Source organism: Protopterus annectens, chromosome 1.part2, assembly GCF_019279795.1.
Source record: "Protopterus annectens isolate FY-2018-M chromosome 1.part2, PAN1.0, whole genome shotgun sequence".
NCBI classification, from domain to species: domain Eukaryota; kingdom Metazoa; phylum Chordata; order Ceratodontiformes; family Protopteridae; genus Protopterus; species Protopterus annectens.
Genome location: NC_056727.1, coordinates 207623639 through 207640743, shown reverse-complemented (window position 1 = coordinate 207640743; position 17105 = coordinate 207623639).

The following is a 17105-nucleotide window of genomic DNA, read 5'->3' as shown; positions in this document are numbered from 1 at the left end:
CTGGATGATATGTATTTGAATACATCAGGGTTATGTATATCTGACATGGCTTAGTGGTAAATCACTTTGGCTTTTGTCTGCAGGGTCCTGGGTTCGAGCCTTGCAGAGGCTGTTTATTTTGTTGCTGGGCAGAACATGGGCCGTTGGATACAGAGTGATTAAGACACTTTAAAGCAGTTGTAAGTGGGTTTGCGCAGAGGTAAGCACTGCTAACTTCCGGTTGCAGTGTCTTATACTCTGTTAGCTTCTGGATTGCTTAACCTGTGTAGGCATTGCTTACCTCCATGCAAACAGGCTTAAACCCACTTAAGGCTGCTTAAAAGTGCTTACTGCTGCTTATCCCCACGCTAATTTCTTTAAAAGAAAAGAAAAAGGGGTTGATAGGAAATTGGTGAAATAAGGGGCACAAAGAGGGAAAGACAGTAGGGAAAATAGCCAGGGATGTGCAGGAAGGGTGTAGGGAACGTCCATAGCTGCCCATTTCTTCTACAGCAACAGCTGTGCATATACACTGAATATGGAGTTAGACTTGGGCACTCAAACCCGTGGGAATGAGTGAGGACAACAATAATACGTTGTGATGCCAGTTAGACCGGATCACATGTGTCCAGTGGACACGTGCAAAATGGACAGCTATGTATGGGGCGAGATTTTTTTGTGGGAACAGATCACCCTTTTTTCTTTTTTCAGGTGAGAGTGGGATGTTGGGGGTGGGTAGTAGGTATATTTGGGGAGGTAGGTTGGGTAGGTTGACAGACGAGACAAAAAAGACGCATACAGGGGCAGTATATGACACATGGGGGGTAAACACCTTGATGGGGAGGGGTGTTGGGATATCGGAAGCCCACAAGCCCCATAGTGGTAACAGTGGGACTGAGGTCCCCACCCATGGGCAGTCAGCACTGCACCTTCACAGCTTCGAAGGTGGCTGTGCTGGGGGCTGAGTCGCAGAGCCAGGCTGACTCTCTAATCATGACACGCGGCCCTCGAGCTGGCGTAGAAGATGACCAAACTGCTGGTCGATCTCTCTACACACCAGGCCCAGACCTGGCGACGGGTGACAGCCCCATCCCCCTGAGGTGGTTCCACCCTAAAGTAGTGCAGGACCAATGGACAGGGAGGTCCCAGGTTGGGCCCCAGACATGCTGGTGCCCGGTGCCAAGGCCAGCTGAGGTGGGGCAGGTGCGTCCGCTGGAACCGGCCTTCCCAAGCATGCTAGAGTGTTTAGATTTCATCATCATATGTGGGTTAGTGATAGTCAACACATTCCAGGGTTAGGTATAACAGCATGCATATATATTCCCATTAACCCAGACACCAGATGCGGAACAGTTGCATGGCAAACAGAACACATGCATATATGGGACCACAGTGGTAATAAGAAGAGCATGCAGGTACATTGATGGTACCATGCCGCCAATGTTGAAATAATTCAATATAGCACATGCATGGGAACCATTAACATATTTATCAAACAATTGGACATTATCAGAGTCATTACATACCAGTTGGGGTGGGTAAGTTGATTATTGTTGGAGATATGCTGGGGGGGAAGAGAAAAATGTCAATTAACAACTAGTATATTCCTGTAGTCCACATTACTTTGCTAGTCAGTGCTGTTATCTGTACCTTACAAGTCTTACTACACTACTCTATAGGCTTGGTTTGGACAGTGATATGGCTGTCGTCATCGTTACACATGAACCGGTTTTACCTGCAGTTTACACTTCTTACCTTGTATACATGTGGAGGGAATGTTTGTTAACACTTGCTAACTGTTTCTACACATACTCCCGGATTCCGGGTTGATGTTTTGCACATAACTATCCAACTCTTTCTGCACAGACTCTGGCCATGTGTTGACCACATGCTGGTGTGCTGGGACATATCTAGAATATTGCCCTCTTCCACCTTTAGTGACCTGACACACACACTTACATGCTTTTCTACACAGTTACATTATGTAGCACAGTGTGGGGGACAGTGACCAGTGATACTTTATTATTCAGAGAAACTGCAACACTCACAATTCCCTGCAATACCAGAGTGAACAGTACCAGTACAGGTTATAATGGTCCATATTCCTCAGCACAGTGTTCATATCCAACTTACCTGTGGGAGCAATGTTTGTTAGCACTACCTGAATGTTGCCACACAAAGTTCTGGATTAAACATTAGTATTATGCACATACATCTCACTCTGTTAATGTACACACTCTAGTCACAGCTTCACAACATGGGAGTGTAGATAGGACATACTTGAAATATTACTCTCCTAACAGTTTTGGGGGTTGCTACAGTGACAGGTGTGTTCTCATAGATGTTTGACAATCACTTGTATTCCCTGTTTGCTGGCTAAACATCTGGGATCATCCCACAGACTTACCAGGGGGACAGGCAGCAGATATGGGCACATATACTGGACATTCTGGCCTCATCTGTACAGTTGTGGGGTATGATTCTGTATGCAGCCTAATTCCACTCCCAGGATTCAGACCATGGCTGTGTCTGCTACAACTTAAACACTGTCCATCACAGTTGTGTTTGCTATATAGATATTGCTGTATATCTCCTATCTGCTTTCTGTCTTATTAATCCCCTGTGCTTTTGCATTCTGACCTTGTATTACAACACTCTTATACAGATTTCCTAGACAGTTATATGTTGTAGGACAGTGTGGACAACAGTGATGTGTAATTCCTCATTATTCAGAGCAACTGCATACCATTCTTGTAATTCTGGGCACAGTGTTTGTATCTGACAGACTTGTGGGAGGAATGTTTATTAGCACTACCTGAATGTTCCCACACACAGTACCAGATTCCACATTATTATTATACACATACATCTCACTCTGTTACTGTACACACTCAAGTTGGGGTGTAAATGGGACATACTTGGCTTCTTACTCACATAAGGTATTGGGGAGTTGCTAGTGTGTCAGCTTTGTTCTCATAGATGTGTGTCAATCGGTTGTATTTCCTGTTTGCTGCCTATACATCTGGGATCATCCCACTGATTTCCCAGGGGGACAGGTTGATAGGCAACAGATATGGGCCACTTTACTGGACATTCTGGACATATCTGTACAGTTGTGGGGTATGATTCTGTATGCAGACTACTACCACTGGAAGGATTCGAACTGTGGCTGTGTGTGCTAAAAAAACAACAGTTCACATCTCAGTTGCATGTGCTATTCAGTTTTTGTTGTCAGCATTTTCCCTGTTTACTGTCTATGTGTCTCTCAGTTGTACTAAATGGCCTCTGGGGATTACACCTGTCATATACAGGCATTTCTACACATTCAATTTATGGTGCACGGTGTGGGTATCCGAGTGCTTACTACAACAGTACTATTATATGATTGCAAATCTACATTACCATATGATACCAGAATATATACATGCAGTCCAGCAGCTAGACCTGTTTTATCAGGCTATTACAATTTTATTGACATACAAACAATATGAGACTCTTCCTGCCATATTCTCTAGTGTATGCAGTATTTGCCTTGAACAATACAGGTTTTATACAGGCAATTAATTTACTACTACTTTTAGTTTTATTTCTTATGACAGTAAATGCGTGAGTATTACTGACCTGCCTGACCTTGGACTCCTGGATGCACCAGCGCTGTGCCCGTAAGCGCACACCTTCCCCCCTTACTGCCATAGTGCCTGCAAGGGGAAGCTACAACCAGTTATGAGATGTATTCCGGCCTCTTGGGTTTAAGTGGGACCGATTTCCCACACATTTCCATGATTGGCCAGTTTTGAAAATGCTAAGCTATGGGCAAACCTGCTTACCTACGGTTGGCATTGTATAAAGGGGTATACCACTGGACACAATGAGTTAGCTGCCCAACACATTGTTTACACCTCATAAGCTGCCCTGTGCAATGCTTAGTGTTGCTTACATTAAACGTTGCGTTATAATTCCTTTTTGGCATGGGCATTCATTACACCTTATATCTATGCCTGGTATCCATGATTAATGTGTACGTGCACTCTATAGGGTCCTTGTGTTTTTTTGGGGACTTGACACTCTGTTATAATTACACCTCACTTCTGGGCATACTGCTGTACTCCAGTTCACATATTTATGTTATGTAGTGGGTTATGGAACATATGACTGTATACTGATTCCTTTCACATGTTCAGTTTTGTTTTACTATGGTGAGGACTTGTTTGCTGATACCTCATTCTGCTGTACTTCTGTGATGGCTTGGTGGTTAGCTACTGTGACTATGGCGTATAGGGTCCTGGGGTCGAGACCTGCATGGCTGTTTATTTTGTTGATGGGCAGAACAAGGGTCGTTGGATACAGAGTGATTAAGGCACTTTTGAGCATTTGTAAGCGGGTTTGTGAGACAATAAACACTGCTAACCTGCCGTTACATCTGCTTACAGAGAGTTAGCTTTAGAATTGCTTAACCAGTGTAGGCATTGCTTACTGCCGTGCAAATGCATATTTGTGCTTAAACCTGCTTACTAGTGCCTTATTCATTATGACACTGACATCTCACATGTGCATTTACTGCAGTACTCCAGTTCATGAAAATATGTTATTTAGTGGGTTATGGAACATAAATAATACTCATAACGTGCTTTGCCATGGGAAATGGAATGTGCTGCAGTTGGACTTGAACCGGGAATGCCTGCTCGTAAGGTGAATGCTGTGCCCACTACACTATTGCTATGCTGCTTCATTTGCATATGTCTTCCTTGTTATCCTCTTCAGCCATTTAAGCTGCATTAACTGTAGCTAAGCAATGGGCACACCTGTGAACCTATGGTTAGCTTTAATCGGATTTAAAAAAAAATAAAAGGTTTCTTCATTTTATTTATGTGTACTGTTGCAGTTGTACACAAGGGGGACTGTTGGTGGGGATACCCGGTTACCTATGAGCGGTCTCGCTCATTTGATATACCTTTCTGCTGTTCTTCATTGTGGGGCCTTGTATATTCTGAGAGCTCTGCTCTCAGACACACCCCCTGCACTCTTACATGCTCCGTGTAAGCCTAGGAGCTCAGGCAGCTTGCCTCATTACTATGCATGGCTCGTTGCCATCCTGCTCCTCAACAGCCACCTCCGTGCATGACTAAGCTAGTCCTGCACAGAGGAATAGTAAATCCGTGGGAATGTTTTTGCTTTCCTTATCCCAGTAATTTGAGGTAATGTAAAGAATTGGTATTTGAGGAAATTAGCTTATAAACATGAGACAGCATTTTTCTTTTAGATAACAGACCCTTCAAGATTGATTCTGTCATAGCAACATTAGGTTCATTTTTATTCATCTTTTGTGATATTGAGTTAATTCTGTCTTTAACTTGTCTTAGTATAATGACATATTTTTTTCTGTAACTTCATTATTATCCTAACATCCTCAATAAAATGATCATTTATCTTATAGAGGTCCCATACTGTAGAGTTTCTTATTAAAAGATAAAAGTTTAATTTTAACATATTATTGTTGATTTTAAGGTTTGGGTTTAAATGTAATAGCACAAGGGTATGTTCTAGATTTTAGGATTTTACTAGCATTTGAAATATAATAACTTTATCTTTGATCAGTTTGTGTGTTTTGATTTTTTAATAATTTCTTGCTTAATAAAAGGGAGTGACTTTGGATTAATGTTTTGAATTCTAATATGAACAAACCATATTTTCACCCACATTGGAGATGACTCATTCTCATTTGATTGTAATTTGTTATCTTAATGATTTTACTGGCACAACAAATTTCATAGTATAATTTATAATACGGTAGGCCAATTCCACCTTTTCCTTTAGGTAGGATTAGTTTGCTATAGCTGATCCTAACTGACTTGAGGAACCAGATAAATTTAGATAAATCTCCTTACATTTTATGGAAAAATATATTTGGAATAGTTAAATTGGTTGCATTGAAATAGTATATGATGCTGGGAAGGACATTCACTTTAATAATAGCAACCTTGGATAAAAAAAGATAGTTTTGTACTGTTCCATCTAATAACGTCTTTAGTAATATTTGCCCAAGTCTTTGGTAAATTTTCTTTCATTAGTGCTTTGAGTATGCTCAAAACTTATTCCCAAGTATTTAAGTGAGTAGTTTATTGTAATTTCAGTTTCTGGAAAGTAGCATTCTTTATTACCAATTGGGCTTATTGGGAAGATAAAGGATTTAGATGGGCTAACATTTGTTATTTTGAAAAAAAAATCCTCAGTTGTTTCCAAGATGTTATGTAGGTCCATACCAGGAAGTTCAACATAGATGTTTAAGTCATCTGCAAGCAGTATATTTCAATTTGTTTTTTGAATTGTTGGGATATGATGAAAAGTTATTTGTCCTATATAAAGCAGAAGGGGTTCTAAATAGAGATTAAATAGGTAGGGGGAGAAATGACATCCTTGTCTGGTACCATTTATGATTCTTATTGGATTTGAGTTTACTTTGTTACTTGAGAATGTTGTATAAGAGCTCTTGTAAAGTATTTTAATAATGTCAGTAAATTCTTGAGGTATGTTAAAGTATTTCATTGTTTTAAATAAAAATTCTAAATTCAGTTTATCAAACTCTTTACTCACGTCCAATGATAGGGCATGTCTTAGGTTACTTTCTTTTTCTAGGATTGAAATGGCAGTGTCCAATGTGGGTGTATTATCACAGACTTGCCTTTATTAATAAAATTAGATTGCTCGGGTGAAATAATAGTAGTGGGCACCTTTTTTAATCTGTTTGCTAAGACTAAGGTCAGTATCTTTATATCGAAATTTATTAATGCAATAGGTCTGTAATTGTAAGGTTTAAACTTATCAAAGTTAGATTTGTGAATAAGGATAGTTTTAGAATTATTGAGATACAGATCTGTGATACCATATTCCCTAATTTAGTTATTGATTTTTAATAAAATATTCGATATTTATACATTCTTGCATTAGTAGTGAGTATAACTCTCATTTTGTCTTTTGTAAATTGAGGCCTTTTGCATTAATAAACCTCTAATTGTGGTCTTTGTAGCACCCAATTGAATATCATGGGGAATATTTGAGTTAGGCATACTTCTTTCTAAATTAACAATAATATCTATTATCTCTCATAGTACTTCCTTTTTTAGTAGGTTTATATTTAATGACCAATTTGGATTATTTCTTTGAGCAGGTCTGATTGTGGGATGGTTTAATATAATAGAAATTTTAGAATAGTCTGAAAGATATCCAAGTTCTGCTTTACATGTAATTCCTGATTTCAACAGATGTTCAGATATTAAGAAGTAGTCTATTCTTGACCAGGATTTCTAAAGTGTACTTGTTTGTTAAGCTACCATATTGGTTCTGAATATGTGGGTCCACTAAGTTGAAGTCATACATTAGATCTTCTGTAGTTATCGAGACCTGGGGATGCTTGCATATTAGTTCTGGATGATCTATCATTGATAGGGTTTGTTAGTACATTCCAGTCCTCTCCCGATATAAAGCAATGGTCTTGAATCTTTTTAAGCAAATTGTACATTTCATAAATGAAATCTTGTTGATTTATGCATGGGCCATAAACATTTAGAAAGCAAAAAGGCAAGGCATATGAAGTTACTGAACATGTAAAATAGTACCATTGACCCTTATCATCTGCTTTATACTTAATAATTTCACCTTTAAAGGATTTTTTAATAATTGTTGTAACTCCTTTTGAGTTTATACTATTTCCTGCTGCTATAATTTGATTTATCCAAGGTTTAGTCTTGTCTTTCTCCCACTGTTCACTATACATATGTGTTTCTTGTAGAAAGGTGATATTTGCATTTGATTGAAATGTAAAATGCATAAGCAGATTTTTTTTTGTTTTTATCTTGAAGGCAGTTAATATTCCATGGTTCAATTTCTGTCATCTCCTTTTAAGTGTTACAATAAATTTATTATTTATGTGGGTACATCCCTCCTGATTAGATTGGCAAAAAGTAATATTTGTGCATAGTAAAATGTTTGTTAGCTTGGTAATGCACATCTCTTTCATAACTTTCCCGGTGCTTAACCACCTAACCCCTAAAAATGAAAGAGAATAACAATAAACACTTATACAGAACTTCCTAAAGTTACAATTCCTAAGTATAATAAAACATAGTAGCATACTATTATATATCATTTTAGCTTCACAAGAGTGAACAGTCCTATCCAACACAACACTCACTACCCTTACTCCTGGATTGTATTGTAAAGCTAATGTACTAGTAATGTAATGTTGTTCATATAGATAATCCTTGAGTCATCTGAATATTAAATAAAACAAAATATTTCAGTATAATCCTGCATTCTGCATGGGGCACTGATGTTTCTTGTGAGCCACAGTTCATGTCTTGTCAACAACCTAATATAATTTCTTTATAGTTTCATAGTTTCATAGTATAGTACTAGGCTATCTGCCCTGGGGCATTTGTAAGCCTAGCCATAGTGATGTGGCTTTTGCCACCCCATGAAATGGTACAAAAAAGTACAGAATAAATTTAGAATACTGTGCCTCTGTCTAGTAGTGACACAATGAAGGTCCCCTTATATAATAGAATTAGTTTACTTTTCCCCTGTCTAGCAGTGACACAGATGTGACCCCTGGGGTAAACTTACAATCTCCCATCCACTCATCAAGATTTCTCTTGAAAAGAGTCAGTGAGGGGCTCTGCCTAATACGAACTGGGATCCTGTTCCAAAGCATGGGAAGCCTCTGGGTTATGAATCTATCCCTCCAGCATGTCCTATTCATACTTGTGCCGAGGTTTAAGTCTTTAGCTCTCGTGGTCCTGATGGATTTGGATTTTTTGAGGTGGAGCATGTCCATCAGATCCTGATTGGACATGGCCTTGTACATCAGGCAGAGATCACCTCTGAGCAGGCGGTATGCTACTGAATAGAGCTGAAGTTTCTTTAGTCTGGCAGAATAAGACATATGTTGGAGACCCTTGATCCTTTACAGCAAATAGGTTTTATCTTTAATCAGGTAACAAAGAATTAACCCTGAATTGTTAAGATCTGAGGCAGAGGAGATGCATTTGCCATTATCACTGATTTTGGATTGTCTTTGCAGTTCAGTACGATACATTGCATTTGTGTATTCTAGTCTTCTGTCTCCTGAACTTGAAAGCTAATGGATTAGTTTCTTTCAAGAAAACCTTGCCACTATTTCAGTGATAAAAGGGAAAATAGTTATTTTCCTGATGCTGTGATGAACAAGATAGTGCAGCTAGGTCTTGCTGGATTCAGTTGTTTTTAGGTTTTAATATGTGGTTATTTTTTTGTTAACTGTGTATGCTCAGTGGACACTAGCTCCTCTTTTCAGAAGTGACCTGGAAGCAGTGTCTGGTTAAGTGACTTACTCAGAATTGAACAGAATACAAATGAAGAGTGGGGGGGGGTCTTAAACCCAGGACTGTAGTATGAATGAATCTCATTAGCATCATATAGCCCTTGTACATTGCACAAAACTGCCCGACTTTGAAGGCACCTAACCCTTATACTAAACAGGTAGGACTGAATGAGGAAGATTATCCAAACAGATCAGGAATTCAGATACATTGCATTTGTTTTAAATTACATAGATGTTATTTATTTTCCTTCCATCAGCTTTACCTTGTATTATTGTAGATAAGAATTTAAATGAATTTGTGGAAGCTTGTCTTCTAGTTTTGTGGTTTGTGTATTTTAAGCCATTAACCATCTGTAAATTAGTTTTCCATAATACTTAATATGATGCTTGTGACAAGAATTATACCCCTTCTATGACAGATAAGAATTAGATCTTTTGTGTTTTATGTCCTCAGTCCTAATACTTCAAAAGCTACTTGTTGCATGCATTATTTGGACAAGTATTTAGTTATAGAAGGGCAATCCCTCACACACACACACACACACACACACACACACACACACACACACACACACACACACACACACACACACACACACACACTGACACACTAATTCCATGGATGTACACCATCAGGGAAGAGGGAAACTTCTTTTACTTTAAGACAAGCAAGTAAGTGATTTTCAAGTTATTGCAGCTCAAAAACACACAGGGTAGACTTGTATAATGAAAAAAAAAGCTTTGGGATTTGATTCTAGATTTGAAATGCATTAGGACATTGCATGCACTCTAAAGTTTTCTTTTTTGTTTAATTATGGAGGTGTGATTCTTTGAAACCTTAATCACAAGTTAATAAGTGATATCATAGTCTTTTCAAAAGCAACTGAGCTGACTCAGTTGTCAGGTTTACACCTTTAATCTCCATGTATCTAGGCATAGGAGTTTCCCTGCTGGGGGATCCTAATGGAGAAGTTGGAAAGGGGTCCTAATGTAGATATAAAATCAGCAACAAAATTATCACAGAAAATATCACTTTTATGGAACAATCTTCCACTCCACAGAAAGCGGAGTCTTCTCTTTCTCTATTCCAGTGCAGTTTGAATGAATGGATAGGAAGCCACAAATTTAACCCCAGTTCGTATGTCCCTCATGGATAGGGGCAACAAGTAAATGTCCCAGTATATCCTTTTCGTGCATGCCTCTAAATTATTCATGCCCAAAACACAAGGGCCAAAAAGACTACCATGAGAAAGTAAGGTTAGGCTTCTTAAGATCCTCCCAGATTAATAGCCTGGTAAGTATCCATGAAGTAGTACTGCTGGAACTAAATTCATCCTGAAGCCTCCGTGACAACCTTCATGTAGTGGACACTATTTTTACAAAATCTTACCAAGACGATACCGATATACAGACTCTATTTTGTACATCATGAAGAAAGACATATTAAAAAAAAGAATGAAAATGACTTAAGTGCACAGGTCCCATGATGAAAAGTGCCCACTTCTGCCATATGCACTGATGCAGAACTGGAAAAAAATAATGAAAATTCTCAGAACATGGAAGCCATCCTATCACAGGGCTAGGCCATGCAGTGAGAGACCCTCTGTGGTTTAAAGAAAAAAGCCACAAAAATAAATGATAGGCACCCAACTGGAATACAGACAGAAACTTAGACTCTTGAGGATAAAAAAGTGATTATGTATTGCTTCTATTATGCAACAAACCCAGAATTTCCACACAGGTGAAATAATTTGCAGATACTAGTAACTCCATGTGATCTGCATAAGGAGACATTTGTGGGCACATTGCTGGTGTAGAGAAGAGCACTCTTGGCAAACATCAAAGACTGACGCAATACTAATTTCATGAACTTTAAACATGCCGTAACTTAGGTGTGGTCTATTTCTGTTAGGGTATTGGAAACCCTAAATATTTGGAGAAATTTTAAAAAGGAGTAGTGAGCTGGAGACAGCTGCATGCCTTGTGATGTTTATGTTTTGAGAACATGTCTACTGCAGCCTGTTTATTAGCTTGACCTTGTTTTCGGTATAAATACCTTTGAGAAGCACTGCAGTTACCTTGACAGATGAAAGCAGTCAGTCAAATGATCCTCACTTCTCTCTTTTCTCCATGGAGGTAAAATGGGCTTCATTTTTTTTATTTAAAAAGACCTGTTAAGTGTAGTGATAGGACTTATTTGGAGATGATGCTGTTCTATATAGAGGATATAACCTGCCAGGCTTTAACTCTAAACTAAAAAGCTGCTATCAAACCTCTGAATAGAGGTTTGGTGTAAATAATTTTGTATTAAACAAAAAAGTTTGGTGTTTGAGCAACACAAAAAATAAGTGCATTGCATTCACTGTTCTGCACGTCTGATTAAACATAAATTTACCTGTGGATGCAATGAATTCATATATATATTATCAGATTATACTATAATGAATCATTTGGAGCTTCATTATCTCTTACCACTAAAATGTAAATTATCAACTAGATTTGCTTTACAGTCTTGGTCACCTCATGTTAACAGCATCTGAAAGATGGTGCCTTTCTATTTCTGTTGTTATACAGATTAGTCTTTATTTTATCTGCTAACCTGGTGGTCTTCTGATCATTTCCTATCATCATCTGGGCCACAAAGCCTAGCGTTAATACTATCTAGCTATCTGTCTATATATACACGCACGAGCGCATATGTGTGCATCTGTGTACATCTGCGTACACACATTCACACACACACTATATATACATATATAGATGTGTGTGTATGTATATATATATATATATATATATATATATATATATATATATATATATATAAAGAGAGGGAGAATTTTCAGTAGACAACCAACCAACCAGTATGTGTTTGAGAAACAAAATGAGCAATGGAGTACCCAGAGAAAGCAAATGGGGACATGGTGAAGTCATGCAAAGGTCAGGAGTGAGTGCCAGATGCCGGTGCTGTGAGGCAGAAACCTTAACCACTGACTAGCACACTACCTAAAACTTCTGTGTTGGTGGATCTTTTGCTCATCACCCTAGCAGTGTTAAACAGAACTATCTAAATAGGTGCATGATTTTTTCCCCAGTAGACAACAGCAGCACACTTTTTTGTCTTTCCTGAATGAGCTGTCCTACACTACCAGGTTTGAGTAGTATTTTGTTATGGGAAAGGATACTGTAACAAAGAAAGCATTGCTTCTGTATTCAAGAATGTTAGATGGGCATTCAGAAATCCATGCTTCCCTCACTTTTTTTATCCTTTGTTACAAATGTTAATAGGAGAAGGGAACATATGTTATGCTTGATACGAAGCTGTTTATTGACTTTCCCACCTTAAATTTCTTGAGCATCACACAAGCCTAAATGCATTCAAGACTTTTGCCTGAAGAAAATTGGTGATAAGTACACGAAAATGCTTAGTCTGAAATGCTGTTTAGCTGTTGTCCCAACCATTTCAGCACCTAGCTGTTACCTGTTGACAGTTTTTCTTTATACCTTTGTCTGATGACCTGTATTGCCTACTGCTCTTCTCTGTTGTATTAAATCAAAAAAAAAAAACTGTAGTAGTTGGCATGTACAGTATGCTGACTTTAACAGTGATGTTCTGGAAACTACTCTTGTTGACAATGTTGCACGGCAACTGAATGCATTTTGTTCATTCATGTTAAACATGTTTTTGGTTCTGTCATTATGGAAAAGCCTCTCTAACCTAATCCAAGTCAAGCCTGAAGCTAAAGCATTATTGTTCATTTGGTTCACCCATTTCATTGTTCGTTTGTTTCTTTCGGCTTTTCCTGGTTAGGGGTCGCCACAGCGGAACTCCGGTCCGCTAATGATTGGCAGTAGATTTTGACATGCTTGCTTGCCGGGCCTAACGCACAACCTTCAATGAAGGAACACCCATTCACGCATGTCGCCACACAGAAGACGCTGTAACTGAGAATCGAACGGACAACGTCGAACTGTGAGGCGACAACGCTACCGCAGCACCACCACCCATTTCATTAATATACATTAATTAATTGTATTGATATACATCCATTGTATTAATATACATCCATTTATAAGAATATGTTAAGAAAATGGTTATGAAGAGAGGGGGGAGCAGCCTTTTCAGGAGAAAGTAAGGTCACAGAAAATGCAAGCTGCAGTCATAGGCAGAAATAAGCAGTACAAAGTGGATCTGAAAAAGGGAGATGAAACTGAAACCGGAGTGAATGGTAAATATAAATGAAAAGATTTAATAGTAGTAAGTTTGTTTCATTTAGAAGTGGCAAAGAAGGAGAAGGCAGACTTCACCCCATTTGACTGGCAAGAAAAGATACAGAAGTTGTGAAAATCTGCATGAGAAAGGAGCTGACTAGGTAGGAAATACATTTACATTCACTGTGACTGAAACCAGCATGTAGATTTGATTAACAGGGTTATAACACTACTGGGTATGATAAAGTAGTAGCAACCTGATAATATGAAGGAGAGCTGGCCCCATAGTGACTAATATCATAAAATCAAACAGTGCGGAAAACAAACTGCAGAATCAGTTATTGTCTCTTCTCTTGAGCATAGCTTTGGAATGATCTATATTCAGTAAGATCCTAACTTTCAAACTAAAAACAAAAAATCCCTTTGCAGTAGGCCATTTGAGATAAACATCTGGATTTACTGAATAAAAACCACACTTTATTCATTAATCGCTTACATTTCTTGCAATAAAGAAACTTCATCAGAATAAATTCAATCACCACAAAGGGAATTTTTCATAGGTTCATAGGTGTGTACTAGGCTAATGGCCCTGGAACCTTTACAAGCCTAACCCATAGGATTACCCTGGCATTATGCCACCCGACCTTAGTTCCCAGTGCCCCTGTCGAGTAGAGCCACTGGAGTGATCCCTGGGTTGAATTTTGTATTTCCCATCCACTCATCAAGGTTTCTGTTGAAGAGGGCCAGTGAGGTGCTCTGTTTGACATGTATGGGAAGTCTATTCCATAGCATGGGCAGTCTCTGGGTTCTGAACCTGTCCCTCCATCATGTTCTGTTGATTGCGGTAATGAGGTAGAGGTCTGTGGAGCATGTGCTGTGGAAGGACTAGGATTTCTTTAGATGTAGCATTTCTAACAGAGCTGGGTCAGACATGGCTTTGTAAGTCAAGCAGAGATCACCTCTAAGTAGGCGATATGAGAGAGAGAATAGTTGGAGTTTTTTGAGTCTGTCCATTGAGGACAAGTGTTTAAGGCCTAGGATCCTCTTTGTGAGGTACTTTTGTGGCCTCTCCAGTTGTTGCAAGTGTCTAGTGAGGTACATGCCAAATGAGGCATTGTACTCGATGATTGGCTTAATGAGGGAAGAGTAGAGGGAGACAGTGACCTTTTTCTTCCTGGATGCAAAACCTTTAGTAATGAGATGTGCCACATTGAATGACTTTCTGACCACAGTGGCAACGTGGTGGTCAAAAAAGAGGTTGCTAGCAACCTGTGTTCCCAGATCTCTTATAATGCCTTCTGTGTTCAGTGGGATACCATTGATGTGGTTATTCATGGGAACCGGGATTTTCCCAAAGAGGATGACTACACATTTTTTGGCATTGAGCTTAAGGCCATGGCTCTGACACCAGTCGTTGGTCTCAGTGAGGCCTTTCTGTAGGATGTCAACATCAATTGGGGAGTTAATAATAGCTCCTAACTTGCAATCATCTGCAAACTTTGTCAGCCAGAGTCCCTTCATGTTGGCCTGGACTTCAGAGAAGTAGATACCAAACAGGAGCGGACCCAGGACTGAACCCTGTGGGACTCCACTCATGACTGGTCGGCAGTTTGACTTGGAGTCAGCTACTTTCACACTGTGGGTTCTATCTGTGAGCCAGTTTGCAACCTACCTAGTGATATACGAGTTGATGCCTAGCTTAGTGAGTTTTTCTATGATTCCTGAGTGGAACAGTGAGTGAGAAGGTCACTGAAAAAACAATCAGTAAGAACAAAATGAAAACTCCAGCAAAAGCTAGAACTTCCACTGAGTGACCTCCCAAACCTCATATATCAGAGGCACATGGGATATATGCAGATGATCCTTATGAACATCAAGCGTTTCTCACTCATTGTTATAGTTTGTTGTTTGGGATATTTTTGCAGTGACCCTAATGATAATGGACATTAGCTGGGTATAACAGCCCTGTATTTCTAATGCTTGGTCAAACACTCTGCTTGTGCTGTGATGACGAGGTCATAACAAGGCCAAAATATGCAATTCCACAGCTAGTGGGGTTTGGCTTTATTGGCCTGAAATTGTCCAGTAAAACAACGAAACAAGTCATGGGCATTCAGAATCGCCAATTAGCTGATACACCCGATGTTCATAAGGATCATTTACATATATCCCATGTGCCTCTGATATAAGAGGTTTGGGAGGTCACTCAGTGGAAGTTCTAGTTTATGATTCCTGAGTGGGGAATGGTATCAAAGGCCTTGGCCAGATCTGGGTAGGCTGTATGAACTACCTTGCCTTCATCCACAACTCTGGTGACTGACTCAAAGAAGTCGACCAGGTTGAGCAGGCATGATCCACCCTTCACAAAACCAAACTGTGTGGGATCCAGAGTTTGGAGATTCCCTATATCCTTATTTATTAGGTCCATGATGACGCGTTCCATAGCTTTGCATATCAGACTCGTCAGGCTAATGGGGTTACCGCTCCTCCTTTGCGGAGAGGGATGACTGTAGCAGTGCACCATATGGTATGGACAAAGCCTGAGGTGAGGCTGTGATTGAACACGCCACACAGGCGAGGTGCCAGTTCACTCTGTAGTTCATGTAGAACACAGCCAGGGATATTGTCAGGTCCCATAGAAGCTGTATTCCTGGTCTTGGACAGTGCTGTTTTAACCTGTGCAGCAGTAATACTTGGTGCCTGGCAATCTGCTAGTATTGTGATTGGTCCTTTGGTGGGGGGGGGGGGTTGGCACTGAATCTGTCGGCCAGTATATTGGCAATACCTGTTGGCTTTTTATAAGAGGTACCATTGTGCAGTAGCTCAGAGCAAATCTGGGTATTGCCATGGAGATTCTTTACATAACTATAGAAGGCCTTGTAGTTGTCTTTACTATCTGCTGCAATCCTGTTTTCATAGCTAGCTAGCTTTAGAGGATTTGATGAGGGATCGCAACTTTTTGTTGAGGCTGATAATGGAATTTTTCCAGTCTTGGGACTTCACCTTATTCCTCATCAGTTTCCTCCTTCTGTTGTAGAGTTTATGGCAGGGGACCACCAGATTGGCTTCCTTTTTCTGGAGGAGAGCGTCTTGGTTCTATTGGGTATGGCGAGATCCATGCATTTCTGTACGTGTTCGTACAGTGGATTGGTGTATGATTCGGTGGTCATGCAACTATTCTCCATTTACATGGGTGCCATGAAGTTAGTCACCTCTGTTTTTAGGATCCCAAAGTTAGCTTTGGAGAAGTGTTTCATGGTGGTTACCTATGCAGGGAGGGGGGGTGTATTTCCAAGGTGATTAGTTTGTGGTCATATCTAACCAGTGAGGAGTTGACTATTGGTGTAGAGCAATGGTTGCCCATGTTAGTAATGACCAGGTCAAAGATATTGCTACCTTTAGTGGGGGTAAGAACGAGCTGGTCCAGGGCATTGGAATTAATGAATTCCAGGAAACGTTGGTCAAGTGTATTGGTACATGAGTAGTTTTTGCAGTTAATGGAGGGGTAATTGAAGTTGCCCAGTATGAGAGTGTTAGGTTGGACCCTGATAATCTCCAGGGT